This window comes from Podarcis pityusensis, assembly GCF_964106645.2.
Source record: "Podarcis pityusensis genome assembly, chromosome: 7".
Classification (NCBI taxonomy): Eukaryota; Metazoa; Chordata; class Lepidosauria; order Squamata; family Lacertidae; genus Podarcis; species Podarcis pityusensis.
The window spans coordinates 73,608,329-73,635,415 of NC_138031.1; the positions used below are offsets into that span (position 1 = coordinate 73,608,329).

Here is a 27,087-nt window from a genome sequence, read left to right on the forward strand (position 1 = left end):
CAATCTTTTGAATAAAGATCAGGCCTACAGGCTGCTGTTTTGCTCCTATATTCCTGGCTGGTGTCTTTGTTTGACAATCCAAGTGAGCCCAAGGATTTTCCTATAACATCCCCCCAGAAAGAAAGAAAGAAAGAAAGAAAGAAAGAAAGAAAGAAAGAAAGACTCACCCATGCTTCTTGCCAGGCTACGAGAAAGGTACCCTTTTATTTGAAACACCTTATGGAAGTTGTTGGGTTCGCTGCCTTCAGAACATCCCACACATCTTATAAGATGATCTGAATAAAGGTTAGAAAAAGTGACATTTCCCTCCAGCAGGACAACAATGTCTCCCCTGTGAAATGTTAAAATAAAACAATACATTTGGGGGGACAGGTTCCTCAGGGCTCCAGGCCCTTAGAAGTGGGCCAAGCAGCCTGGCCCTAGCTGCACTACTGGGGACAAGAGATTATATTAGCCCAAGTCATTTGACATTTCAAAATACTCATTTTTCAAAAACATTTTGTCCTGCAGTACGGGAGACGGCTGTTCATCAAACAAAAGTTCAGAGCTGCCATGGATACATGTAAGTAGTTCCACACTTTTTTTTTAATGTATGCTGATTAATTTATGGATTAAATCAAATAAATGTTGCAGCCCTGTAAATTATAAATAACATACCAAACAACAAAAATCACCAGTCTGTAGACCTCGGAATGGTAAGTGCAACTGTCAGAGTTGCTTCCAGATCCTAGCTCACAGAGGATCACGCTAGCCAGCGATCATTAAATAAAAGTCTTTATTGAGTTACAGTTTCCATTCTCAAGCTGCTGCGTGCAACCCTACGTCTAATGGTTAGATCGGCGAAGCTCCATCTGAGTCTCCGCCCCTTGTACACCAACTTAATATCCTAGCCTTGCTCCACCTTTTCCGCCTGACTGTTCTTCTCTGGGTCCCTCTGCCCCCCGGGGTCTCTTCCTTCCGGGATTCCTCTGACGCTGACGCTGACCCCCCTGACTCTTCTCCCTCCTTTCGGCGGGCTTTAGGACCTGGCTCCCTTTCCGGGCTGCCTACTGCGCCACCTTCCTGTGCATTTGAACTTGGCGCGTGCGCCCAACCTTCCACCTTCCGCCTGACCGTTTCTTCGCTCCCCGATGGAGGTGTGGCCACTCCTGACTCGTGCCCTCCCCCCTGTTGTGAGCTGCCAGCGCTTGATCCCTGGCACCCTTCCTCTTCCCTGCTCTCTGGCGGTGACGCTGGTCCCGATTTCCAACTGCTCCCCTCTGAGTCCCCTCTGGCTCTATCTTCCTGGGGTGTCCCCCTAGGCTCCCCCCTTGCCCTGGCCACTGGTGCTCCTTTCTGTGAATCTTCTGATTCACTGGAAAGACTCGGAGATCTCGGGTCGTCGTCATCACTCATCTTTTCTTCTGCCTCCTCCCCCTCGCTCTCTGTTTCCTCCCTTGCCCTTGCCTCTGCTCCTGAACCCCTGACATCCATCCCCCCCTCGAAGCCCCCTCTTCCCCCCTCCCCTCCTTCCGGTGCGGGATCTGGGTGCTGCCGTGTCAGGGGGACGAATGTCGGATACAGTTCGCTTCCCGTGGCGGGCCGCCATCCGAAGTCTTCCGGTTCTTCCTCCCTGCTCTCGTTGACGACGGTCACCTCCGCTTCCATCTCTGTGCCGCCGTGCTCGAAACCCGGGTCGTCCCCGAAAACGTCCATGTCCGTCTCTCCCTCGTTGCCTTCTGGAGACGTTGCTCGTCCTGGACCCTCCAGCCACCTTCTGCGGAACTGCTCCTCTGGTCGATCATCCCACCAATACGAGGGTTATGAAGCAGATCCCGAGGGTGACCCCTCCGGGGAACGGGCGTCTCGTGTCAGTTCCTCGTCCGAGTCGAACCCCCGGAACGTGCTGGCTGAAAGCGTGGGCGTGAAAAGCCAGTCGTCGAAAAAGTCTGCTGGCATTGGCCTATGTGGGAAGAGGGCATGAAACTCTTCTTTGAGCAGAGGTTCGTCTAAAGCGTAGCCCGGCACCCAGCTGTTGGCACTGGCCGGGGTGCCCTCCTTGGCGAGGAGGTATTCTACCCCCTCTTCCCCCCATCTGGAGTCCAAAATCTCCGTGACTTCGTTGATGCGCTCCTCCTGTGCCACTCCCCCTTGCCCGGTTCTCTCTCGGAGCGGACCCGGTGCCGTTCCTGGTTCCTGAAACCTGTGAGGTGCCTTGTAGGGAGTGAGCACCGATCTGTGGAACACCGGATGCATTCTGGAACCCTCCGGAAGAGCCAGCCTGAAAGCCACCGGGTTGACCTGTTCTTCGACTTGGTAGGGCCCCAGTTGTTTATGCCCTAGTTTCTTCTTCGCCAACGACCTGGCCGGCACTGCGTGGGCTGCTAACCAGACCCAGTCTCCCACATGGATCTCTTCGCCAACCCTTCTGTGTTTGTCCGCTTGTACCTTGTATGCGTGTTTAGCCAGCTCCAGGTGCCGCCGCAGCTGATCGTGGACCTCCTGCAACTCCGACGCGAACGCATCTGCTGTCTGCGGCTCCCCCTCCCCCATTCTTTCCAGTCCCGGGAAGGTTCTGGGGTGCCTCCCGTTGTTGGCGAAGAATGGCGTGACCCCCGTGGACACGTGCTTCGTGTTGTTGTAGGCGAACTCGGCGAGAGGCAGGTAATCCACCCACGTCGCAGGCTGTTGATTCGCATAACATCTCAGGTACTGCTGCATGATGGCATTGACCCGCTCCGCTTGCCCGTTGGTCTGCGGGTGTCTAGCCGACGCCAGGTTGATCTTGACGTTCAGGAAGCCCATCAGCCTCTGCCAGAAGTTCGAGATGAACTGTCGCCCTCGGTCGGACAGAATAGACCGCGGCAGACCGTGAACCTTGAACACGTGGTCTATGAACTGTTTGGCGGTTTGTTCCGCCGTGGCCACCTTCGCACACGGAATGAAATGTGCCATCTTGGAGAACAAGTCCACCACCACCAGCACAGCCGTCTTGCCCCTCGAGCTGGGCAGATCCGTGACAAAGTCCAGGGCCACTCTCTCCCATGGTTCGAACGGAGTTTGCAGCGGTTCCAGCAGTCCGGCCGGCGGTCTGTGCACTGGTTTGGCCCTCTGGCAGGTGTCACACCTCGCCACGTAGTCCGCGACTTCCCCTCTCATTCCGGGCCACCAGAAGTCTCTGGCTACTAATTCCACCGTCTTCTCCTTGCCAAAGTGCCCGGCAGTGGGCGCGTCGTGCAGCTGCTGCAGTACCTTGGCGCGAAGTTCGTCTCCCGGCACGTAGATGGCCCCTTTACGGATGAGCAAACCATCTCGCAGCTGGAACTCGTCGGTCGCTGCCGTGCCCCTGTGCACCTCTGCCATCTTTGCTTGCGCGAAGGAGTCATCCTGCAACGCTCGTCGCACCGCATCCAGGTCAACTGTCGCCGCCGCGCACGCCCACACTGTCGGTGCGAAGATGTGCATGGCGGCCGCTGGCGTTGCCTCCTCCAGATACTGTGGCTTACGGGAGAGAGCATCCGCCATGATGTTGGTGTCCCCCGGGACATACTCTATTCGGAAGTCGAAATTCGCAAAGAACTCAGCCCAACGTATCTGCCTCTGGTTCAGGAACTGTGCCGTGCGCCAGTGCTCTAGATTCTTGTGGTCCGTGCAGACCTGCACCGTGTGCTTGGCGCCGATCAGGAAGTGCCTCCACGCTTTGAACGCTGCATGAATGGCCAGCAACTCCCTGTCCCAGATGGTGTAGTTCTGTTCGGACTTGCTGAGCTTCCTTGAGTAAAACGCTCCCAGCCTCCAAACCCCCTGCGGGTCTTTCTGCAGCAGGACTGCTCCCACGGCTCTGTCCGAAGCGTCTGTCTCCACCCTCATCGGCCTGCTGGGGTTGACATGAAGCAGCTGCTCTTCCGACGCGAAGAGACGCTTGAGTGCCTGAAAGGACTGCTCCACCTGCTCTGTCCAGATGAACTTCTTTTTCTTGGAGCTGAGCATGTCCGTGATGGCCGCTGTCTGCATCGCAAAGCCTTTGATAAACTTGCGATAGAAGTTCGCGAAGCCGACAAACCGTTGGACCTCCTTCCGGTTGCGTGGGCTTTTCCAATCCAACACTGCTCGGACCTTGGCGCTGTCCATGGCGAGCCCTTTATCAGACAACTTGTAGCCCAGGAAATCCACCTCCGTCACGTCGAATTGGCACTTCTCCAGCTTGGCGTAAAGCCTATGTTGCTGTAGCCTGCTCAGCACTTCCTTGACGTGTCTGTCATGCTCCTGCTGCGATTCCGAAAAGATCAGGATGTCATCCAAGAAACAGACGCACGTCTTGTAGAGGAGCCCCGCCAACACGTGATGCATGAAAGCTTGAAAAACGTGGGAGCCATTTTGCAATCCAAAAGGCATAACTCTATATTCGTAGGTGCCCAGGGGCGTGAACATGGCTGTCTTCCATTCATCTCCTTCCCGCATGCGAATGAGGTTGTATGCCCCTCGCAGGTCCAACTTGGTGAACACTCTGCCCTTCCGTACCTTTGCGAGGAGGTCGTCGATTCGGGGCATGGGGAAGTCCGATGGCTTGGTCACACTGTTCAAGATGTGATAGTCCACTACAAGTCTTTTTTGGGGCGTGTCCCGCTTCTTAACAAAGAATACCGGACTGCCCCCCGCTGCCTTGGACTCTCGGATGAAACCGCGCTCCAAATTATGATCTATGAACTCTTTGAGTTCCTGCAGTTCGTCCTCAGACATGGAATACAGCTTCCCTTTGGGCAGCGCCGCCCCCGGCAGCAGGTCAATTTTGCAGTCATATGGTCTGTGGGGGGGTAGCCTGTCTGCCTCCTTCTCGCAGAAAACCTCCAAAAATTCTGCGTACTTGTGGGGAACCGCTTGCAGCGTGCCTAGCTGCCGCTGTGACTCCTCTTCCTCCCCTTCCTGCCTGGGCACGATGCAGTGTTCAGCGCAAAAGGAAGAGCCGAAGGTCAGCTGCCTCTGGTACCAAGCCAGCGTCGGGCTGTGCTTGTCCAGCCAACTCATGCCCAATACAATGGGCGTGTCCGATAGTTGAGTGACATTGAAGCTGATGATTTCCCTGTGATTCCCAAGTCGCATCACCATTGGTGGCGTCTGCTTCACCACTTGCCCCCCTAGCAGCTCCCTGCCATCCACCGTGACAACCTGCAGGGGCAGCGTGGCAGGCAGCAACTGTATAGCGTGCCGGTCGACAAAGTCCTGCCCTATAAAGTCCGCATTGCTTCCGGAGTCAATGGTGATTGGCACGTCCATGGTGATTCCATTGGGCAGCTGGAGCGACGCGGTGAGCCTCACTACTGGTTTGGGCGGGAGGGGGTCCATGGGCTGTAAAATCTCTGGGGACTGCTTCACTGACACGTCTGGCTGGGCCCCAGTGCCTCTTCCTCCAACCAGACTCCGTCGTTTCCCTGCTGTGGTTGTCCTTGCTGCGTTGCTGCAGTTACCATTGCTGAGGCTGCCGTGTGCTTGTGGAGCCTCTGGGGACACTCTTTCGCCATATGCTGTGGATCATCGCAGATGTAACACTTCCTGTTCCCTCTAGGAGGCTTCGCTTTCACTGCTGCCGGTGCTAGGGCTCTGGCTGCTGACTGAGCCCTTGCACCTCCAACCTCCATAGGTTCCGCTCCTCCTCCTGGCGGAGGCGTGGATTGCGCACGCGCTGCTTCTCTGGGAAGGAAGGAGGAGCCCCTGGCTGGTTCGCGCCCTCCACGCCCTTCGCCACTGCTCCACGGACGTTCTTCCAGCCGCACCCCCACCGCCAGCGCCCTCTGAACGATCTCCTGCGTGGTCCGGGGTCTCTCCCCCCTCGCAATTTCATCTTTAACCGAGCCGTGCAATCCCTCCCAAAACAGGTCTCTTACAGGAGCCGAATCTCTGTCCCATTCCAGAGCACTGACCAAAGCGAAAAAGCGTGCATGGTACTGCCTTACGCTGGCCCTCCCTTGCTTCAGTCCATGTATCTGCTGCCGAGCAAGATCCACGTCAATGCTTGATAAAAAGCACCCATCCATCGCTTTAATAAAGGCATCCGCATTTTGGAGCGCCGGATCCTTATCTCTCCACAAATTGCGCAGCCATGCTTTAGCATCTCCATGCAAATGGGACATGATGAATCCCACCTTTTCTTGCTCATCTCTAAAGTCTTTGTTCAGCAGTTGCAGTGCACACATTACATCTGCTCTAAAGTTGGGGTACTGTTGCAAATTCCCATCGAAGTGAGAGACCAGACCGCCTGTTCGTCTCCCCAACCCAATCCCCTCCGGTTTGGGTGTCAGTTGCCCTTGCTTCGTAAGCACTTCCAACCTGACCTGGAGATCCCTGTAGGCGGCAGCTGCGTCCTCCTCTCTCTTCCTGGATGCAAGAGCCTCGGCATTCAGGCGCGACACTGCTTCTCTGAGTTCCGCTATCTGCTGTTCGGCCGTCATGTTGTCTGCCGTTCGTGAGCTCGCTAGTAGGCACCCGCTTTCTCTCCTCTCCGCGAGGCTGTAGATGCCCACAATTTAAGAGATGGAGCTTACTGTCAGAGTTGCTTCCAGATCCTAGCTCACAGAGGATCACGCTAGCCAGCGATCATTAAATAAAAGTCTTTATTGAGTTACAGTTTCCATTCTCAAGCTGCTGCGTGCAACCCTACGTCTAATGGTTAGATCGGCGAAGCTCCATCTGAGTCTCCGCCCCTTGTACACCAACTTAATATCCTAGCCTTGCTCCACCTTTTCCGCCTGACTGTTCTTCTCTGGGTCCCTCTGCCCCCCGGGGTCTCTTCCTTCCGGGATTCCTCTGACGCTGACGCTGACCCCCCTGACTCTTCTCCCTCCTTTCGGCGGGCTTTAGGACCTGGCTCCCTTTCCGGGCTGCCTACTGCGCCACCTTCCTGTGCATTTGAACTTGGCGCGCGCGCCCAACCTTCCACCTTCCGCCTGACCGTTTCTTCGCTCCCCGATGGAGGTGTGGCCACTCCTGACTCGTGCCCTTCCCCCTGTTGTGAGCTGCCAGCGCTTGATCCCTGGCGCCCTTCCTCTTCCCTGCTCTCTGGCGGTGACGCTGGTCCCGATTTCCAACTGCTCCCCTCTGAGTCCCCTCTGGCTCTATCTTCCTGGGGTGTCCCCCTAGGCTCCCCCCTTGCCCTGGCCACTGGTGCTCCTTTCTGTGAATCTTCTGATTCACTGGAAAGACTCGGAGATCTCGGGTCGTCGTCATCACTCATCTTTTTTTTTTCTGCCTCCTCCCCCTCGCTCTCTGTTTCCTCCCTTGCCCTTGCCTCTGCTCCTGAACCCCTGACAGCAACAAATGTTAAAAGTCATCTCTCCGCAAATTTCTGTAAGATGGAGAGGTGGTATATCTAATCGAGTCAGCCCTGCCAAAAGCCAGAGATTGGCATGAAATAATATCCTTCTAAATTATAATAGCCAACTGTTTTTAATTTGACACACATCCCTGCTGAAACAAAATTCCAGAGCATGTAATAGCTGTCTAACTGCATTTTTAGACCTGCAATTCCAGACGTTACATTTTTCTTTCTTTCTTTCTTTGATCTTAAATCCTTCCTGCTAAAAAAAAAAAAAAAAAGAAAAGAAAAGAAAAATACCCCTCTTTTGTAGGGGATTTTAATGGTATTGAAAAACGTACTTCGCTTCCAAGAAACTTCCAACCACAACAGTTACTATAATTAGGAAAAAGACAAATCAAGTGTGAAATTAATTACAGACTTGTTTTGAATTGACTTGTTTTGGGAGCAGTGGCGTAGTGTGGGGGGTGCGGGGGGGGCCGGCCGCACAGGGCGCAACATCTGGGGGGGGCGCTCGCACTCGCAGCTCTCTGCCCCTACCTGGCTCACTCACTCTCTCTCACTGCAGTGCTGGCTGTGCGAATCCGATCCGAGCCACTGGGTCGCTGCCCACTGTGGAGGGGGTGGGTGCCAGGCGTGCGGTGTGGAGAGAGAGCGAGGGACTATCTGGGGGAGGGACAGTGCAGCGGCCGCCCAGCGCAGCGCTGAGCACGGGAGAGAACCACACCAGAACAGACCAGGCAGCAGCAAGAAGAAGCTGGCAGCGGCGGCAGGTTAGGGGTTAGGGGGCGCAAATTACTTGCCTTGCCCCGGGTTAGGGGGCGCAAATTACTTGCCTTGCCCCGGGTGCTGACAACCCACGCTACACCGCTGTTTGGGCGTAGTATCTCAGAGGTAGGGGAACTTTTTCAGCTAAGGGACCATGTTTCTAAATGGACAACCATGGTGGGTGTGGCCAGACACACCCTATCTCCTATCCAGGTAAGTAAGAGGTGTTATCATGGTTTGAGGACACATTTCAGACAGGTGAAATGACAACAGGATGTGGTCTGGAGGACACAACCTGGATAGAGTCCCGACGGCTTGATAGAGAGGTCAAATGTTCCTTCCCCCTATTGCAGGCACGTCCAACTCCCAAGAGACTATGATCTACTCACATTATAAAAATACTGGCTGTGATCAACCCATTGTTATTGACAGGCAAAGTTGTTGAGCTTTTATTAGAGGTGGCAAAGGTTTTTTTGGGGGGGGGATCACTGAGCATCACGCGATCTACCGCAATCTACAACAGACGTCCAGTGATCTAACAGTAGATTGTGATCTACCTGTTGGACATGCCTGCCCTTCATTGACTCCCAGTATGTTTCTGAGGACAATTCAAAGTGTTGGTGCTGACCTTTAAAGCCCTAAACGGCCTTGGCCCAGTTTACCTGAAGGAGCATCTCCACCCCCATCGTTCAGCCCAGACACTGAGGTCCAGCTCTGAGGGCCTTCTGGCGGTTCCCTCATTGTGAGAAGCGAGGTTACAGGGAAGCAGGCAGAGGGCCTTTCCGGTAGTGGCGCCCGCCCTGTGGAACACCCTCCCATCAGATGTCAAAGAAATAAACAACTATCTGACTTTTAGAAAGCATCTGAAGGCAGCCCTGTATAGGGAAGTTTTTAATGTTTGATGACTTATCATGCTTTTAATAGTCTATTGAGAGCCACTCAGAGTGGCTGGGGAAACCCAGCCAGATGGGTGGGGTACAAATAATAAGCTGCTATTATTATTATTATTATTATTATTATTATTATTATTATCATCATCATCATCATCATCATCATCATCATCATTATTTCTCCCACCAACTTCTTTGCAACTAACCAAGCTTCACTAGAACCATCCATGCTCAAATGTATGCTCCATCTTTAGTTATTATTGAATTATACCTCTTCAGGCAGAGGCTTCCCCAGATTCCGGAACCTGGCATGATCAAGGTTCCAAGAACTGTGGAAGAATTCATAACCTCACAAAGGTGCCACTGCCTCAGACAGCCATGGTGGCACAGGGACTGGGGTGGAGAAGGATCATGGTTCAGAAGTCAAGTACCTGCTTGGCATGCAGAAGGTGCCTGGCTAGGGATATCACCTGTCTGAAAATCCAAAGAGCCACTGTTAGTCAATGTAAAGGTAAAGGAACCCTGGACAGCTAAGTCCAGTCAAAGGTGACTATGGGGCTGTGGCACTCATCTCGCTTTCAGGCCGAGGGAGCCGGCGTTTGTCCACAGGGGGGGTCACATGGCCAGCATGACTAAACCGCTTCTGGTGTAATCTCTAACACGCTTCGATTAATTTCTGCAATGTTATATGATACAAAGATCCTGATGAATTTATGAGAAGTTAAAGGATATATAAATATGCAGTCCACAAGGAAACGTAGGACCCATACTGAGGATGACGGAAGTCTTAACATATGGGGAGGGGAAAACATTTTATAAGTTACATTTTCTTTGTATTTGATGCAGTCTGTTGTTTCTTTTGTTCTGTTTGTGGTGAAGGGACTTAATAAGTAAAATAATAAAGATTAAAATGCAGAAGAAGAAGAAGAAGAAGAAGAAGAAGAAGAAGAAGAAGAAGAAGAAGCAGCAGCAGCAGCAGCAGCAGCCTGTAAGGCCAAGTTTAGGGACGCGGGTGGCGCTGTGGGTTAAACCACAGAGCCTAGGACTTGCCGATCAGAAGGTTGGCGGTTCGAATCCCCATGTCGGGGTGAGCACCCGTTGCTCGGTCCCGGCTCCTGCCAACCTAGCAGTTCAAAAGCACGTCAAAGTGCAAATAGATAAATAGGTACCGCTCCGGTGGGAAGGTAAATGGTGTTTCCGTGTGCTGCTCTGGTTCACCAGAAGTGGCTTAGTCATGCTGGCCACATGACCCGGAAACTGTATGCCGGCTCCCTTGGCCAATAAAGCAAGATGAGCGCCGCAACCGCAGAGTTGGCCACGACTGGACCTAACGGTCAGGGGTCCCTTTACCTCTTTACTCTAAGGCCAAGTTTGCTAAGAATCTGACCCATGGAGCCAGAAAGATTATTCATCCTTGCTTCAGCTGAACCACCAGAAGTCCCTGCTGCTGCTGTTCTCTGTTTGTGTGTGTTTTGACAAGGAGGGAACCATGACAGGCTGCAAATTGAGCAGGTTGAGATTGCCCCTTTCCTTTCTGACAAGAGATGCAGGGCGGGAATTTGCCATCTAAACCTTAGCATGGCAAGCTGCCACCCTCAGCCAATGCTATCCCTGTTATTGATTAGTTTAAATTCCTTGAAAATATGTTTGCAACCAAATTGCTGGCGCAATTTTAACAGTAGCTGCACGAACGGCAACCCGTCTAATATAGAAATGAAGACGATCAGCATCTATCTCGATAAAACAGAAAACATAAGCGGAATGCATAGATCTTCACTTGTGGCTCCTCGGGGGATATCTTAACTGCTGGGCACTGCCAAAGTGGGTCATTTTTCTTGAGATTTACCTTGCATAAAAAAGACTGGAGTCACTTCCTGCGTTTTCAGCCCATATTACTCAATTTCTACTCACAGCACATAATGTTCGCTTGTCAAGAAAAATCATCACCAAGCAGTTCCGAGTATGTTTATAAGATTCTTTTATGGGCTGCCACTAATGGATGGATGTCATCAAGACAAACCATTTTGGCATAAATTCCCTTCCCCCAAACCCCTCTGTATTTGTGCTGTGCAATGGTTTTTGCGGAGGTTTACATGAGACGTTTCTATTTTACGAGACATAAAGAAATTTACATATATAGTGGGCTTTTCTCTCTCTTCACCCCGCCCTCCAAAAGTGCCACATCATTAAGGGAAATTGCAACAGTCTATGCCCATTAGTTTAAAATGGTGTGTTTGTCCTTAACAAAAGCTGGTTCTGCACAATATTGCATTATATTGAGGTTTATGGGCTGATTATTTCAGAGATAGAAGGGATTTTTCTTGTTGTTTTGGTAAACTCTAGATTTTCTTTATTCTTTTTCTCATGATTTTTCGCTGACCTTAATGGGCAAGTGAGAATTGCTTTGGAACAAAACCATACACATTTTTTTTTAAACAGAGTTAAATTTTTGGGGAATGCAACATGCTGATTTGACCTAATATGTGATTTTGAGCCCTGCCATCATATTATTTGAGTAGCCAATGCCCTGAATTTTAAAAGCTGACTTCATTCCGACTTTGAAATTTGACCTCCTGCCTTCTGGTGTTTCATCTTCACTGTAGGGATCCTAAAGGACATTAGTACTGAAGGCATACTTTCTGACAGGTAAACTTGCTCTGTAAGCCTGAAATAAGCCTCATAAAATGCAATGTGATAAATCAGAGGAGCTCTTTCCACAGTTCGTATGCGTGGCAAATCAGTCACAATTGTTGTTTTTGTTGTTTAGTCGTTTAGTCGTGTCTGACTCTTCGTGACCTCATAGACCAGAGCACGCCAGGCACTCCTGTCTTCCACTGCCTCCCTCAGTTTGGTCAGACTCATGCTGGTAACTTCGAGAACACTGCCCAACCATCTCATCCTCTGTCGTCCCCTTTTCCTTGTGCCCCCCATCTTTCCCAACATCAGGGTCTTTTCCAAGGAGTCTTCTCTTCTCATGAGGTGGCCAAAGCTTCAGGATCTGTCCTTCCAGTGAGCACTCAGGGCTGATTTCCTTCAGAATGGATAGATTTGATCTTCTTGCAGTCCATGGGACTCTCAAGAGTCTCCTCCAGCACCAAAATGCAAAAGCATCAATTCTTCGGCGATCAGCCTTCTTTATGGTCCAGCTCTCACTTCCATACATCACTACTGGGAAAACCATAGCTTTAACTATACGGACCTTTGTTGGCAAGGTGATGTCTCTGCTTTTTAAGGTGCTGTCTAGGTTCCTTCTTAGTTCAGTCCTTCTGCCTCTCCGGACTCTTTCTAGAACTCGGATGGGGAACCTGTGGTTCTTGAGATGTTGTTGAGCCCCCCCAGCTTTCATCAGCCCCCCACAGCTTGGCCAATGATCTGGGATGAGGGCCACAGGCAATGGCAAGCAAAGGGGAATGGCTCAGTTAAATGAATGGTTGTTAGAGCTAGGTTCCCATGTGATCTGTGACAAACAGGCACCTGAGACAGAAGCAATTCCACAGTATAGGTTCTGTATGTGCCAAAGGGTGACAATGGAATCACAGAATGGCAGAGCTGGAAGGGGCCACAGGGCCATCTAGTCCAACCCCCTGCAAGGTAAGAATCTTTCACCCAATGTGGGGCTCTGACCCATGACCTTGAGATTAAGGGACCTCGTGCTGTACCATCTGAGCTATCTGTATGATTCTGATTGATATTCCAGCTTGATTGTAATACAGTGGTACCTCGGGATGTGAACAGGATCTGTTCCGGAGCCCCGTTCACATCCCAAAGAGAACGGAAGACGCGACAGCGCATTTGCGCATGCACGGGTCACGTTTCACTACTTCCGCGCATGCACATGATGTCATTTTGACCATCTGTGCATGCATTAGTGGTGAAACCTGGAAGTAATGTGCTCCGTTACTTCCAGGTTGCAGCGGAGTGCAACCTGAAAGCACTCAACCTGAAGCGTATTTATCCCGAGGTATGACTGTACTGTATTGGCCTGAATACAAGCCTCACTTTTTTTCTCAAATTCCAACCATGAAAAGTTAAACTGTGGCTTATATTTGTGACTTTACAGTATGCAGCCAGAAGCGCAGGGCAAACAGCGCCAGGAGTGTGGCAAAGCAGCGCGGCCCTATGCGTAGTCCCCCATCCTCTCCGCCGAGGCTGGGAAGGGAGAGAGCGAGGAAGGGGAAAGGTCAGTGGCGTAGCGTGGGTTGTCAGCATCCGGGGCAAGGCAAGTAATTTGCGCCCCCTAAACCGGGGCAAGGCAAGTAATTTGCGCCCCCTAACCCGGGGCAAGGCAAGTAATTTGCGCCCCCTAAACCGGGGCAAGGCAAGTAATTTGCGCCCCCTAACCCAGGGCAAGGCAAGTAATTTGCGCCCCCTAACCCCTAACCTGCCGCCGCTGCCAGCTTCTTCTTGCTGCTGCCTGGGCTGGTCTGGTGTGGTTCTCTCCCGCGCTCAGCGCTGCGCTGGGCGGCCGCTGCACTGTCCCTCCCCCAGATAGTCCCTCGCTCTCTCTCCGCACCGCACGCCTGGCATTCACCCCCTCCACAGTGGGTGGCGACCCAGCGGCTTGGATCGGATTCGCACAGCCAGCACTGCAGTGAGAGAGAGTGAGCGAGCCAGGTAGGGGCAGAGAGCTGCGAGTGCGAGCGCGCCCCCCCCCAGATGTTGCGCCCGGTGCGGCCGGCCCCCCCTGCACCCCCCACGCTACGCCACTGGGAAAGGTTGCTGCCCCACCCCAGTATGCAGCCAGGAGCTGTAAGGGATGCAGTACTTATATTCATGCATTTTTAATATTTTTTTCTCGTCCCCCACCCTCTAATTTTAAAGGTATGGCTTATATTCAGGTGCGGCTTATATTCGGGCCAATACGGTAATGTGAGAATACTGTCCAAATGAACAAGCTCCAAATCTCCTTAAAAAAAGGTAATAAAAAACCCAAAGGTTCCAATGTCCAAAGAACAATAGAATTCATCTCAGAAAAGATGTTCCATTGTCGTGCCTCTAATGCACTCCGAGATATTGGAGATTCCATAAGATAACAGAAGCTTGCAGTAGTATGGGAAAAGTCAAGGTCACAATCTCTCACGGAATCATGCTATACCAAATATGGGTGTTTGGCATTTTGCTTTCTCATTTGCAAACTTTCACCTTATACTCAGGTCAGGCTGTTCAAGTGTGGCGCTTTTCTCTCAGATTCAATAAACACATTCCAATTCACGACCCCATGGACCCTGGGCTTGAAAGGTACGCCAAATAAGTTTCGCCACGAGCTCATTTTCACAGACTGCTATGGAAACTGCATCCTTTGTAGAATTACATAGGCAGCTCTCATCGTTTTAATAAACACCAGTTGGTCTTGGGAATTCAAGCAGGACGGTTCCCTTTGAAGTTTGGACTCTTAAGCAGAACCAATAGATACATTTCAAAGCAAAACTGTGCCTTTTTCCATATACAGTTTCCCCTTTTTACGGGTTGCTATGGCTGCTTTAGTCTTGTTTGAAAGATTCTTCAAAAAAACCTGTATTTTCACCTTCCTAATCCCAGTGAAACTGGGTTTGTTTGTTTTTTAAAAAAAATTCCAATGTTATGAAACAACAGATTGATTAATACCATTCTTACATTTCTATTTAAATTAAATTCTTGGGACAAAGTACTTATTTTGAGTGTTCAGCTTGAACTCTTTCAAAGTTTCTGATTGTTCGCATAAGCAATACAAGCCAGAGTTTATTTATTTATTTATTTATTTATTTATTTAAAACCAATTCATTTATCTCTTAAATGCAATAATCTACAAACGGTTCACAAGCATACAACCATAGCTGTCAACTTTCAGATTTGAAAATAAGGGATCAGCAGCCTCACCTATCCTGGGGTCAGTCTACGGTATATCTAACAATCCGGGATAGCAGCGGGAAGCAGCGGGAAATGGCGCTGGAATTTCCCACAAAAAAAAGGGAAGGTTGACAGCTATGGATACAATATAAAAAGTAAAAATCAGTTAAAACTATACAACTGTGGTTCATGGACCACAAGCCATCCATCAGTTTCATTCAGGTGGTCCGCTGGTACGTCTATGTGTTTGGGGTTGAAGACAGGAGAGGCATTAAATAGTTATATCGATTTTTAATTGCATTCTTATTGTTTCTTTTTTATATTGTATTTTACTGTATTACAATAAAATAAAATGCAATATATGCAAAATAAAAGAAGATATAAAAATTTCAAATGCCAATATTACAGTATCTAGCACAGCACAGTACAATTATTACAGCAGGCAGAAAAATAATTTAAGTGATCTGCTAAGGTCCTCAACCATTTTTTTTTTTTTGGGGGGGGGGAGGTGTTTCAGAACCATGGACCTAAATTTAGCATATTTTAAGTATCAAACTTGAATAGGTGAATGCCTCTATTTTTTCCATAAAGGTAAAGGGACCCCGACCATTAGGTCCAGTCACGGACGACTCTGTGGTTGCAGCGCTCATCTCACTTTACTGGCCGAGGGAGCCGGCGTACAGGTCATGTGGCCAGCATGACTAAGCTTCTTCTGGCAAACCAGAGCAGCACATGGAAACGCCATTTACCTTCCCGCCGGAGCGGTACCTATTTATCTACTTCCACTGTGACGTGCTTTCGAACTGCTAGGTTGGCAGGAGCAAGGACTGAACAATGGGAGCTCACCCCGTCGCAGGGATTCAAACCGCCGACCTTCTGATCGGCAAGCCCCAGGCTCTGTGGTTTAACCCACAGCGACACCTGTGTCCCTTTTATAATTCCCCCCCCCCATAGCTGCACATGTTTTCTTTCTAGTGTAAGGGTGAGTTTATGCATGCATCTAAGTGATGTGCAAGTATGAGAGTTGTATTTTAAAGCTACATACACATGACCTTTTAAACATATCCATCCTATTTGTAGTTCAAGGCATTGGTGTGAGGGCAGCTAGAATTCTCCAGGAGGAAGAGAAATTTCCTGACAGTTCACAGTTAGCTGGGATTCACAGTTAGCAGAGGCGGTACAATAGATTCTCTCCCCACTGCAAGGTCTTCTGTTTTATGTTCCTGCTATGCAAGTGATAACTGCAACAACTGTGTTTCCCTGCCTCACCACCATTTTGCATTGTCCTAGATCTACGAAAGGTCTGCCACAAAACACATCAGAACAAAACAGAACAGAAAGGGGTGGCGCTGTGGTCTAAACCACTGAGCCTCTTGGGCTTGCTGATCAGAAGGTCGGCGGTTAGAATCCCCGTGACGGAGTGAGCTCCCGGTTGCTCTGTTCCAGCTCTTGCCAACCTAGCAGTTGGAAAGCACACCAGCACAAATAGATAAATAGGTAGCACTGTGGCAGGAAGGTAAATGGTGTTTCCTTGTGCTCTGGCTTCCATGAAGTGGTTTAGCCATGCTGGCCACATGACCCAGAAAGCTGTCTGCAGACAAACGCCGGCTCTCTTGGCCTGAAGTGAGATGAGTGCCGTACCCCATGGTAGAATTCAGCTGTACTTAACCATCCAGGGGTCTTTTAACTTTACCTTTTACCTAAACCTAGCTTCATTCTGAGGAATGGGGGGGGGGGTAACATGTTCAGAATGGCAGCTGCTACATAAAAACAAAACAAACAAACAAAAAACCATATTTGGGGCAAATTATGCAATGTAGCCTTATTTTTTAATGGTGCATGAAAAAAAAGAATAATTTCTGACATTGTCTCAGAAAAATGTCACCTGAGAAACTTCAGATATTAGGTGCTGAGCTTTCTTACATTCTGATGGGTTTTTTCCCTTTCTTTCAATGGAGCCAAGTTTACACAGGTCATTGAAAGATATGCACATACTGGTGAATTGGGCCTGTGTAGATCTGCATACACAAAAGACCGATGCAAGTGTCCTTCTTGACCAGAGGTGGGGAGGTCAAACAAGATTTCACACGAAAAATTTGGAAGGTGTCCAATTAAATAAATGCAATATGCTCTATTTTGTCCTTAGCCTTAATCCTATCTGATCCTTAAGGCTGACACACCAGCTTTTGTAGAGAGAGGAGATGGGCTGCTTTGGCTTAAAGCTGAGTTACAGTATATTTATGAAGCACAACAGGCAGTCAATTCAATTACATTACCTAGTGAATGAACAATCATAATATGAAGCTTTCCAGTTAAGTGTCCTATTCTATGTGGGTATGATGGCACAAATCTACTGGTTCCTTTCTTTCCCCTGTTGTGAAACTGAACATTTCATTTGTATGGCCAAATATAAATTCTTCTATCATGAGTCAAAGTGTTTGTCTCAAATCTACAAAGACATAGAAAAGTTTGTTAGATTATTAGATTAAAGTTTATTAGAGAAAAAGATGGAGACAACTGGAAATTGCAGAGTTTGGAGAAAATGAAGGATAAAGTGCGAGACTGGTTACATTACGCTCAGATTAAAGAAGTCTTTAAAAATGACATGAAACTAGGGTTCCAGGTGGAGAAATCGAAACTAGAAACAGAACTGTTAGAACCAAAGTCTAAGGTACTTTCAAGGATGTATAACTTGCTGTTAAAATGGAATACACAAGATGAAATCGTTAAATCGGCTATGATAAGGTGGGCGCAGGACATTGGGTATAATATCATGTTTGAGGACTGGGAAAGGTTGTGGAGCACTGGGTTGAAATTTACTGCATGTAATGCTTTGAAAGAAAATGTAATGAAAATGATATATAGATGGTATATGACCCCAGTCAAACTTGCAAAAATATACCACCTGCCTGATAACAAGTGTTGGAAATGTAAAGAGAGTGAAGGAACATTCTTCCACCTCTGGTGGACCTGCCCTAAAGTGAAGGCGTTCTGGGAAATGATTTATAATGAACTGAAAAAGGTATTTAAGTATACCTTCACAAAGAAACCAGAGGCCTTTCTTTTGGGTATTGTCGGCCAAGGGGTGGTAAAGAAGGACTGGACATTTTTTATGTATGCAACAACAGCAGCAAGGATACTACTTGCAAAGCACTGGAAAACTCAAGATCTACCCACACTGGAAGAATGGCAGATGCAACTGATAGACTATATGGAACTGGCCGAGATGACCGGCAGAATTCGTGACCTGGGAGAAGAGAAGATGGAGGAGGACTGGAAGAAATTTAAGAATTATTTACAAAAACATTGTAATTTGAGTGAATGTTAAACAGGATGCTAGATCATAAATAATTGAGCACCACTAAATTAGATATTTAAGATAATAAGTGAGATTGAGAAAATATAAACTTTTTTGAGAATTATAAGATCATAAATATACAGACGGGACATAAGAATGCAAATAAGATAATAAATTGCTGGCAAAAAGTTACAATGATGAAAGTGGGAGCGGGAGATGTGAGGAAGTCCAAAGAAAATGTGAAATTATGTTAAAATATATGTTATACTGTTTATTATATTTATCTTTATTGTAAACCCCAATAAATATTTTTTTTAAAAAAGATTAAAGTTTATTAGCAGCTTCTTCTTCTTCTTCTTCTTCTTCTTCTTCTTCTTCTTCTTCTTCTTCTTCTTCTTCACAAAGTTTGCTCATTTCTTCCTGAGTCTTGTATGCTGTCTCTCAAGTACAAATCTCATACAGTTGTGAATTTATTTACTTATTAACAGCAATAACAAAGATTAAGTTCCCTACGCAGTATGCGGAAGAAGAAATATTCCAGTCATAAAGTATGAACGCAAACACAAAATCAGAACAATTGAAATGGCATCAAAATAAGAACAGCATATGGTTCCTGAAAAGTTTGAGCAGCAATTTCTAATCAATATTGTCAAATTGATTAATTAAGTTAATCAATGTCTGAAGTTTCTTTGTTGGTTTTCAATGGCTCAGTTACAAACCAGTGAGCCTTCTAGGCAATGCCGCACTCACAATAGCATCAACAGGTTGACAGAAGTAGCACCACTGATGGTTCCCTGTATCACACAAAACACAGTTGTGTGTGACTGGCAACAAGTAGAATAGCCGGGGGGGGGGGGTTGTGGCGAGAGTAATGCAATTCACAGGGGACACTTCTACTCTTCATGTTATCTTTCAAAGGAAATATATGTGGAAGCGAGTCTTTATTTCTCCTCCTTGTGACAGCTTGGACAGATAGGGGAATTGCAGTCAGAATGTCTGCTATACCAGTCAGCAAAATAATGTTATACACACACTTGGAAGATAACAAGAAGTCACACCGCAGTTCTAAGCAAATGCAGCATTTGAAATCTCTTGACAACTGAGATCTCCTTAGCTCTACAAGGCTGATAATGGAGCAAGTAGTGTTCATGTTTCTGGGAAAGAAGGGTTAAAGCTCACTACTGCTCCCCATGCCATGCTTATCAATTTTGAGACAGAGAGACAGCATATGGTTAAAAGCTTGAGCAATTGCCCTGAATCATGGACATTAAGTGGTGGGCTCCGCAGCGCTTGCGATCTTCCCAAGGATTATTGAAGGAGCACATATTGAAGTAAAGTGTGGAAGACATGCTCTGGCAGAGGACTATGCCATTATATTTCTTCCTCACTTGGCTGGAAAATGTATTGGACCGGAACAAAAAGACCTTGACGTATGATCAAGAAAAGCAAGAGTCACTGACCATTAACAATTGCTGCTCCAGGGGTGTTTCCTACCTTTTAGCAACAGCAATAAAACTGACCTTAGAACAATGAATGTAAGAGCTGAACTTAGAGAATGCCAGGACTATGGATGCCATTATAAAAGATTGCCCACATTTCTCCACATCTCACACTTTCCGCTTCAGATATGCCATTTCTTTAATTTAGAGAATCTGCTTTTAACGCTTTTCCCTGTATCAAATAGATCTCCCTCCTTGGCAGTTTTACAGGAAAGCAGGATTGCTTCCTCTGTCTACAAAGAAGAAATTATCACAGGCAGCTGTATCGGTAGCAATATTTCACAATATATCGTTGCAGAATACTTGAATAAAAGTGCTGTTTAACTCTCTGTGGGAAGGGTTGCTTTAGTTTTGCAAAGGGATATGGAATAGCCACAACTGAGATCCCAGTCAAGGGCAGAAGGTCAGGATCCTGTTTTTTGTTTTTTTTTATACTAGGTCTAGCCAATCTAGAAGCATTATACTTACTGCTACCCATAGAACATAATGGGACACGGGTCACGCTGTGGTCTAAACGACTGAGCCTCTTGGGCTTGTTGACCGAAAGGCAGTTTGAATCCCTGTGATGGAGTGAGCTCCCATTGCTCTGTCCCAGCTTCTGCCAACCTAGCAGTTCAAAAGCATGCCAGTGCAAGTAGATAAATAGGTACCACTGCAGCGGGAAGGTAAATGGTGTTTCTGTGCACTCTGTTTTCCATCATGGTGTTCCATTGAGCCAGAGGTGGCTTAGTCATGCTGGCCACATGACCCGGAAAGCTGTCTGTGGACAAACACCGGCTCCCTTGGCCTGAAAGCGAGATGAGCGCCACAACCCCATAGTCACCTTTGACTGGACTTAACCGTCCAGGGGTCCTTTACCTTTTTAACTAAGAACTAATACTGAGCACTTTTACTCACTTCTGTATCTGAAGATGTTCAGGAGCTACTGTGTCAATGATCACTGCTGGCACCACCAACAGTTCATCCTCCTCCCTGATCTCAGCAGCAGTGACACTGGCAGAGGAAATAGGGATTTCCTGGGATCAAATCAGAAGCTGGGATAGCTTTCATAATTCCAGGGTTGTGCCTGGAAAATAGAGACACTTGCAGGGTATGTGATTAACCTCTGCTTCATTTGAACATGTCTCTGCAGTTTATAGGGATGCGGGTGGTGCTGTGGATTAAACCACAGAGCCTAGGACTTGCCGATCAGAAGGTTGGTGGTTTGAATCCTCATGACGGGGTGAGCTCCCGTTGCTTGGTCCCTGCTCCTGCCAACCTAGCAGTTCAAAAGCACGTCAAAGTGCAAGTAGATAAATAGGTACCACTCTGGCGGGAAGGTAAACAGCTTTCCGTGCACTGCTCTGGTTCGCCAGAAGCAGCTTAGTCATGCTGGCCACATGACCTGGAAGCTGTACGCCAGCTCCCTCAGCCAATAAAGCGAGATGAGCACCACAACCCCAGAGTCGGTCATGACTGGACCTAATGGTCAGGGGTCCCTTTACCTTTACCTTTAGTTTATGCCAAATGGGATTTCTCCTCCAGGAGCAAGCACCAGACGGTTGAAGTATCCTCTATTTAACAATCTGAGGCATTCTTGGCACTCCCTCCTCTCCATCTGGATTTGAGCCTGAAAGACCAAGGAAAAATGTGGGTGCATGAAGGGCAAGTGGCAAGCAAGCACATTTTCCCTGCTGATTGTTGGGCATGTCCGCTAAGACATCAGCCTTTAGGGTTGCTGTACATCTGGAATTTCCCAGACATAGCCAGGAGTTGGCCATCGGAAATAGACTCTGGGTGGAAATTGCTGAAATGTATGGGGAAATCTGGACGTACGGCAACCCATGTCGGAAGTGTAGATTTTGGTGAATTCCATTAAAAATATGTCCAAAATTTCATTATTAATTTTTTTGAGAATTTGCAAAAGAAGCTCAATAACTATGCAAAAGGGGGGGGGAAAAGTTCAACAACTTTTGTGTCCGGACTTTTTGAAATATGGGAACCCTATCAACCTGACTTTCCAATTTCCTTGGTTTGTAGAAATTAAACCTCCAGTTGTTGTGGTTTTTCTTTTAAAACACTAAACACACAAATGCACACACTACAGAAAGCAGTGGTATTTAAAACCTTTATTTATTCATTTATTGAATTCATAAACTGCCCTATACCTGCAGGTCTCTGGGAGGTTCACAGAATAAAATCAAAATATAAAAGCACAAAATACCTAATCAAAATAAAAACAACAACCCAATAACAACTCCCCCCCCCAAAAAAAAAACACCCACGTGTAATTTGTGTGCTTGGCATAGTCTGGCCAAAAGACCATCTTATTTAGGTGCTCAACATTAACATTTGCAAAAAATAATAATTAAAAAAATCAACCCCCCCCCCCCCAAAAGTGGTTGTTTTCAGTTGTGGATCAAGCCTGCTCTGCAAGGTTTCTGCCCTCCTGTCCTCATTTTCTCCTTTTATCTTTATCTTGGTTCATTAGCCACAGAAGTGCGACATCCAGAAATTCATTACCAGCAAATAGATGTCTATCTGTGTGTTTGCTGGAAATGATATCTCAGGGAAAAGATCAGCACAGCTTCGCCAGCATATGCAATTACACTTGATAATTAGCTGTAGGCATTTGCATTCCACGTGAAACTAGTTAGCTCTTTTGTTCAAAGGTTAACACTCTAAATGACGTGTCCCAAACACACTTAACAATGCATTTAATTTAGATTAAACAGATTAATATGAGCTAAATAAATGTTAGCTCTTTTTTTTGCTTTTTTTTTTTTAGGGAGCGGGTGGCACTGTGATCTAAACCACTGGGCCTCTTGGGCTTGTCGATCAGAAGGTTGGCGGTTTGAATCCCTGTGATGGGGTGAGCTCCCGTTGCTCTGTCACAGCTCCTGCCAACCTAGCAGTTCGAAAGCACTCCAGTGCAAGTAGATAAATAGGTACCACTGTGGCGGGAAGGTAAATGTCATTTCCATGTGCTCTGGCACTTATCACAGTCTTCCATGCACCAGAAGCAATTTAGTCATGCTGGCCACATGACCCGGAAAGCTGTCTGTGGACAAACACCATCTCCCTTGGCCTGAAGCGAGATGAGTGCTGCACCCCATGGTCTCCTTTGACTGGATTTAACCGCCTAGGAGTCCTTTACCTTTTTAAAGCTTATTTTGAAGAATGTAGTCATTAAGTCTTAAGTGTGATGTCACACTCTGAAAGGAAACAGTGCAGCCAGTGGGATGAACGAGTTCAATTCCCGCTTTAAAGCATGGACTTGTGTCTGGGAAGAACCAAGCAATTGGCAGGTGTGTGTATAAGCCCTCAGTCATGAATCTTGTGGAAGAGAAGCAAACATAGCTCTCATGCAGAGGCATTCCATGTCCCAGAGGTTTTCAACCTTTTGGGGGGTCCGTAGCTCCCTTGACCAACTACATTCTTTTTGGGGAACCCCTGTAGGGTTCAGGAGCCCAGTTATGTCACCCCTTGCTTGCAGAGCTGGCAACCTCTCACCCCTTTTCAAACACCCTCCCTTGTGGAGCATTCCCTCAGCCTCCTCTCCTCTCCCTTCTCCTTGGGCATCCTCTGGGCCAGCTGCTGCTGTCACCCCTGGTTTCTGAGCTGCCCCTCTGCCACAAAGAGAGGTGCCTCCTCACACTGCCCCACAGGGGCCTGGAACTTGTCCATCCATTCCCAACAGCAAGAGCTGGCGAACTGGCTGGTTGGGCTCCCCCACCCGCTTGCTTGCTTGCTTACTTTGAGGCCTCCTCAGCTCCTGGCAACCAGTACCCTGTGACCATCCCCAGAGGCACCATTTGCCTGCAGAGCTTGTAGCCAGGACTGCTGAAACAAACAGCTGTGCAAGCCACTGGGAGGCAGAGATGAGAGAGGGCATCAGAGGAGGGAGGGAAGGAAAGAGGGACATAGGCCAGTGTTGCCTGTGGCATCTGGCTATCATTCAAGGCACTTTGGATTTAGGAAAATGGATAGGGATTAAACCCTTCTCTCCACCCATAATATATTGGCAAGAATTGCCACAGCACACTGGTTGAAAACCATTGCCATATATGGTACTGCCTTATCTGGAATTCAGATTGAATTCAGCTGGCTTAATGTCCAGGATCAGCCCTGAGTGCTCACTGGAAGGAGAGATCAGTCCTGGAAGGACTGAAATCAGCCCTGAGTGCTCACTGGAAGGACAGATCCTGAAGCTGAGGCTCCAATATTTTGGCCACCTCATGAGAAGAGAAGACTCCCTGGAAAAGACCCTGATGTTGGGAAAGATTGAGGGCACAAGAAGAAGGGGACGACAGAGGACGAGATGGTTGGACAGTGTTCTCGAAGCTACCAGCATGAGTTTGACCAAGCTGCAGGAGGCAGTGGAAGACAGGAGTGCCTGGCGTGCTCTGGTCCATGGGGTCACGAAGAGTCGGACACAACTAAACGACGAAACAAATGTCCAGGATTGCACTATATTTTAAGGGGGGCGGGATGTCAAAAATCCTTTCAAATAAATAAATCTTTATCTTTTATCTTTTTCTAAAAAAAAAAAAAAAAAAGATAGTGGCAATTGTAAGTCCCATACAATCGTAAATGCATCCCATCAATGAACACCAGCTCATTACATTCTTTTTGTTCTACACTATTAGTTTATATGCTATTTGAAATGCATGGCCAAATTAAATGCCACTGAAATTTTATGTAAGAGGGGGAGTCTTTTATGAATAATGGCATAAAGAATATTATCACTCAATCTGGAATTTTAGACTCCCATTTCCCATTTTAAAGCTGAAAAACTGCACCTGCGATAAAAAAAACAAACTTTTTAGTACACACAAGAGCTCAAATGGTTGCTGGATTGCAGCAGCGAATGGATACCATTTAGAAGCATTCCATTTGATGGGTCTCAAATGCCGTACAAATAAGGAGCACCCTCTGTTAACATGAAAAGTATTACATTACTGGGCCCAATGACTTGTTGAAAAGATTTCAGAAGCTCCAGGAATGGCTGTAGCAAACAGATCGTTTTTAGGTCTGACTTCGTAATTGAAGAGAGTTTCGCTGAGAAATAAAGCAGGCTTGCAGCAAGGTCAGAACATAGCAAAGCTCTAAGAGGGCCTGATTCATGAATACTGGGCCAAATGAAAACCGGATAGGAATTCTGTGTAACAGGACATGGGGAAGTTAATCACAGAAGAGATGTCCAGAACTTTGGGCAGACAAACCTGAACCTGGGAGATGAATTCTTTAGCTCAAACTTTTGGGGGTTCTAGAAATTATTACTATTGGATTAATATACCGCCCTATACCCGGGGGTCTCAGGCTGATTCACAGAATAAAATCAAGATATAAAACCACAAAATACCTAATAAAGATAAAAACAACAACCCAATAGCCCCCCCTCAAATAAATTTTAAAAAGGCATAGGCTACAAATCAGATCAACCAAAGGCCTGGTTAAAGAGGAACGTTTTTGCCTGGCGCCTAAAGGTGTATGATGAAGGCACTAGGCGAACGTCCCTGGGGAGAGCATTCTACAGACGGGGAGCCACTGCAGAGAAGGCCCTTTCTCATGTTACCACCCTCTGGACCTCTCGAGGAGGGGGAACACAAAGGAGGGCCTCAGAAGATGATCTCAGGATCCGGGTAAGTTCATATGGAAAGAGACGGTCCTTGGGGTATTGCAGTCCTGAGCCCTTTAAGGCTTTATAGGTCAAAACTAGCACTTTGAATTGGGTCCGGAAACTAATTGGTAGCCAGTCCAGTTGGACCAGGATTGGTGTAATATGCTCAAACCGTCTTGCTCCGGTGAGCAACTTGGCCGCTGAATTCTGCACCATAAATGGTTTGTCAATAGGTTTAAGTCAAGACACCCCCCCCCCAAAAAAAGTCCTTATTTTAGATCTGATTATTGCACAGCTGTGGGGCAGGGGAAAGGGGTTGAAGAGAGACTTTTAATTTGTTTGTGTGAGTGTGTAGGAATGTTCCAGAGACCTTGCTAGAGTGTGCGGAGATTAAGGGTCTGCAGCTACAGAGGATGCATGCTTACATTAGACCCACATATTTCCCTGTTAATAGCTCATAAGATATAGTTCTGATGTGACAGCATTTCAGTCAATTTCTTCACACCCCACAGCTAATGAATTGGAGTGAGTGGATTGCAATTATGGTGACACTACATTGTTTCTTTGTTTCACTAGCTGCTACCAGGGAAATGTGTTGGGAAACTGAAAACTAGGGGCAGCTGTAATGTTTTAGAGGGATTAAGTTTGGTATCAAGAGGAACATTGAGAATTACTGATATACAGACCCAACAAAACAGGAGCAGTTGCTATGAAATAAAAGAGAAGCCAAGCAATCTTGACTATGGGATACCCCTGTAGAAAGTGAGGAAAATAGTTTAAAGAAAAGACAACTACGGCATCAATACTTACATTGATCCCAGCTGCTGGCCTGGAACAACCAAGGTGAAACGAAATTCAGTTACAGAATTAAATAATTGTACTAATCTCATTTCTTGCAACCCCAATAAGTCCACTTAACCCCCCTTTTTACAGTCTGAGTCTGCAATCCATCTCCCTTTGCAAGGAAACCTTTCCGAGAGCTGTCGAAATGGCCAAGTCTTTGTATTCTAATCCAGACTCTCAAAAGAGAAAAAAAGACAGCAAGCCTTCACAGGAGGCAAATGTATGCAGAGGAAATAGCAAAATCATTTTGGATCTCGCTGAGGTACATAGGTTTTGATGTAAATTTGACAAGTAAATCACTTTGTATCTATATAAGGGAAATTGGAGTGTCAAATACATAGACATTGCGCCAAGTCTGAAACGATGAGAACAATCACATAGTCCCTAAACAGTTTAGAAATATACTCATAGCAGACAGTAACTTAGATTCTATTCAAATGAGAACAAGCCTAGATAATATTTGGCTGTTGATGGATGGCAACAATAAAAAGACAAGCATGAATGTCTGGTTGATTTTGGTCAATTTGGGGGCCCAAAAGACTTTGCAGGCAATATAAGGTAATTGTGATCTATCTGGAAATGGAAAAAACACATGTGCCTGCACATACAAACTTTTATAGAAATATATTTATTTCTATTTCCCTCAAAAACACAGAATATACAGTTTAAACTGTAGTGGATGAAAGAGCAAAAATTGCAATTTCAGGCGTCACTTACTTTTATTTTGGAGCAAATGAAATAGAATACAGCAGAAGACCATGCATTATGTAAATCAAGGACACTCTTTATACAAAAGCTCATTACCACAAAGTGATATTAAGGATATTTGGAGGAAATAAGTATAAATGTGTGTATCATCAGGGTAACTTTTGACGGTTTTAAGGAATGGGTAGAGTGCTAGAAAACAGTGTTCCATGCAAATTTTAAAATTAAAACGTCACAAAATGTTGACTGTGGAATTCAATTTCACTGAGTTATACAGAACTTATATTGGTGTTAAATTGCTGTCTGTGTGACTCGTGGGGAATGTTGTCAATTTGTCAGTTCACCTGGCTTCTTTAAAAAGGGGAAAA

General features: G+C 47.0%; 2 long non-coding RNA genes across 3 annotated transcripts in view; one reads left to right on the forward strand and one right to left on the reverse strand.

The window, feature by feature from the left end:
• The first annotated feature begins 63 nt into the window (after positions 1 to 63).
• Positions 64 to 26,405, forward strand: LOC308482161. Its single transcript, XR_013989102.1, has 3 exons — positions 64 to 195; positions 511 to 562; positions 26,105 to 26,405. It is a non-coding gene; the product is annotated as an uncharacterized lncRNA (long non-coding RNA).
• The window catches only part of LOC308482137, a 40,845-nt gene continuing 13,946 nt past the window's right edge, over positions 189 to 27,087 (reverse strand). For both annotated transcript variants that reach the window (XR_013989074.1, XR_013989075.1), the window contains 2 exons: positions 21,060 to 21,178; positions 189 to 275 (listed from right to left, as the gene is read on the reverse strand). This is a non-coding gene — a long non-coding RNA (uncharacterized lncRNA). The remainder of the gene's footprint in view (positions 276 to 21,059; positions 21,179 to 27,087) is intronic.